Raw genomic sequence first — 3,358 nt, 5'->3', positions numbered from 1 at the left:
CTGGGCCCAAACCCCTGACACTACGTCACAGTTAGTTTTTTCGCTAAAAGACAGCAGTCATGATTATTGTTATAACTGGCTACTTTTGTGCGTGTGGCTTCCTGGCAGTTGTGACGAGTGACACTATGAGAAACACCTTTATCAAATAAAGCTCAGTTGATAGTTCAGCACTGGTACTATGGTACATGAGTCTTTCGTATTCGTTCTTCGTGCTGGTTAATTTCGCAAAGAAATGCGTAAGTGATACGCCAATGAGATGGCAACAATTGCTGCATAATGATTGCACACTCACATTTGTTCCCGGTAAACAGATGATCCTTAATGATAAGCTTTCCCGATAACCTCTCGCTGGATTCGAGGCAGCTGCAGAAACTAATAACATCGAGATCCATGGCGTCACGGTAGTATCTCTACTCTTAAGTGTAACGACATTTAGAAAATTTGCGCAAGAAGTAGTTCTCGATCCACACCTTCCCATAGCGCTAATAAAGCTAGCGAAGGGAGACCCTGTGTACGGCCCACTGAAACCAGTGGCCGCCGAGCTGTGCGTAGTAAACGGCATACTATGCAGTGCCGTGTTGGCACGTGGTGGCACCCCATGGCAAGAAGCGTATCTGATCCAAACGCCGCTCTTGATTTATGTCGGTTGTTGGCAACTATCATGCTATCTGCTGTTTAACCTCAGGCAGCAGGCGCCGGCACCTCTAAACAGAGTGAGCACTGGGCTTTGTATGAAAGGAAGGAGCCTCAGAAATTCTAAAAATGTGCGCTCCACTTTCAAGATATTGTGACGGGTTCGTGACATCGGCGAAGGCAGCAGCAGGCATGTCCAAGATGAAACTTCATTTGCCGAACTTGTGACTGCGAAAAGGAAAGCCAGACTACAGCGATACACACTGTATTCTGATAGCGGCGAACAGAGCGTCGGCCGTCGATAATTTGAATCACGGCAAGACGCGCCGGCATTTTATACATGCGGCATCGAGCATTCGAGCCTTATCACTCGTGACCGCGTTAGTTCGAGGATAATCTCAGCTGCTCGTGTTTGCGCGCTCAAGCCTATAAGAAGATTATAAAATAATCCGGAAGGTTACCGGGTATTAGGGCGTGGCTTGCGCAGGGCAGTGGCTACACGTGCAAGGGACTAGTTAAATAAAAATGACAAAATAAGCACGCGTGGCAATATATTTACGCGCACGACTGCAAAGTTTCGCTGAACTGTTCATAGCAATGTCTGCTCTGCGCAGGATGTATTTTCTCTACAATCGCAGGGTTGGTTAAAGGACCATTGATGCAGTCTTTTTGGGTTCATAAGAGGTAAACTTCTCCGCTATTGCTTGATGTCGCTGGGAGCTAGCGCCGTAGAATTCGTTCTTGTCGAAGGTGAAGTTTATTCAGTCTTGCGGGAGTTTGCGTAGCTGCTTTTGCAGATGTTGAGTATATTGCACCAATTATTGCTAATATTTTGTTACCCCAAAGCAAAATTAATTCCACAGGCCGGAAAATTGCTGAATTCGCCTCACGCCCCCAAGTTAACGTTACGAATTGCGGCAGTCCAACGTATTTACGTAGTTCGAGATATAGCAGCTGCTTGATTCTGGCATTGGTGCCACGGCGATACACTAAACAAGTGCGATGGTTCACTGATATTGAGACTCACGGCAGTGACCATATTTTAACGTATTTGAAGGTCTCAGGTTTTGCAGCTTCCTCTTCATCAATTTACAGAAGAGGTAATTGGACAATGTATAAGACAAATGTGGAAGAGGCATGCGACGACATCGCGTGCGGCTTCTAGGAGGTAACTATAAATGTGTTTGGAAGCGGTTAAGTGCGCCTTTACGTACGTATCATAGCGTACAAAATCGATGTGGAACTTGAGCGATTTCGAACACTTTGTAGGCGGGCTGAGAGGAGGTACATGCGCACTCATTCGAGTAATGACATCAGAGACGACCGATGCTTACAAAACAAAATCCAACGTCGAATGGACAAGCTAGAGGACCAACGGTGGAAGAGATTTTGCAAATCGCTCGATCCTCGCAAGCCTCTGTCCCTTATATGGAGGACGGTGCGTGGCCTTGGCTCGACTCCACAACAACCACATCTATTCAGCACATTGGCTCTCCATAAAGACCGCTTGCAGGTGGACGTTGCCGACGATTTCTGCGTGAGGATTGCAGGCAACATGGTCACCATGAGTGACGAAGTTCTCGGTGGTGTTCCTGCAGCGCGCGTCCTTGAACTGAACGTGCTTTTCTCACTCGAGGAACTGGATGCGGCTATAGCCACCTGCAGGAGTTCATCATCAGCTGGACTGGACGGCATTACATATGCTTCCTTAAGCCATCTGGGAAGACGCGGCCGAGACCAACTACTGAAATGCTACAACCAGTCATAGAACGATGGCGTCGTTCCCGAAAAGTGGAAGTCCTGCCGCTTTGTACCGCTCCTCAAACCTGCAAAGTCGCCGCTTGATCTGTCATCATACCGATCCATTGCACTGTCCAGCTAAGTGGGGAAAGTAATGCAAAGAATGGTTCTCACACGCCTCGAATGGTACCTTCAGCGCTGCAATACATATCCAGAGGATATGGCTGGTTTTCGAAGAGGCCGCTCTTCTATTGATAATGCCATTGACCTCGTAACCTCTGTGCAACAACAAAAATACCTCAAGCGCATCTCGGTTTCAATGTTCCTCGATGTGAAAGGTGCACGCGACAACGTAACGCAGGATGCCGTCCTCGATGCCTTGGCGAACATTGGAATCGGTGGAGAAATGTTTCGATGGATTTGGAGCTACCTACTGAAGAGATCCTTCTTCGTGCATACTGCGGAAGGCCGCACCGTTCACCATTACACCACTCGTGCCGTTCGACAAGGCGGGGTTCTCAGCCCCGCTGTTTAGCCTCCCGATCATCGGACTTGTCCAAATTCTACCCCGATCGGTAAACCTATTTACATATGCCGATGACATGCATCTGGGCTTCAGCAGTGACATGACCCCAGGTACGCGCACGGCTCCAAAAGGAGTGAGAATAACGTCGATGTATCTCCATGCTCGAGACCTGAATTTCCACCGAGAAGTGTGCATTAGTCCCTTTTACCTGAAAGTTCATGATCTGGTATCCCGTTTCCATCGACAACGTAAGCCTCTCCTATAGAAGACGCCCCCGATTCTTCGGCGTCATTATCGAGAGAGATCTTTCGTGGAGTGCTCACATCTCGCACATAAAGTGGCTCACCTCTATCACACACGTAATGAGACTGCTCGCCGGTAAAACGTGGGGCACGCCGTGTCATCTATGTTTCAACTGTACAGAACGCTCTTCTTGGGATATTTGCGGCATAGCACGCC

Source organism: Rhipicephalus sanguineus, chromosome 8 (assembly GCF_013339695.2).
Source record: "Rhipicephalus sanguineus isolate Rsan-2018 chromosome 8, BIME_Rsan_1.4, whole genome shotgun sequence".
In the NCBI taxonomy this organism is placed as follows: domain Eukaryota; kingdom Metazoa; phylum Arthropoda; class Arachnida; order Ixodida; family Ixodidae; genus Rhipicephalus; species Rhipicephalus sanguineus.
The sequence above is the reverse complement of the archived record's forward strand: the minus strand, read 5'-3'. Positions refer to the sequence as shown.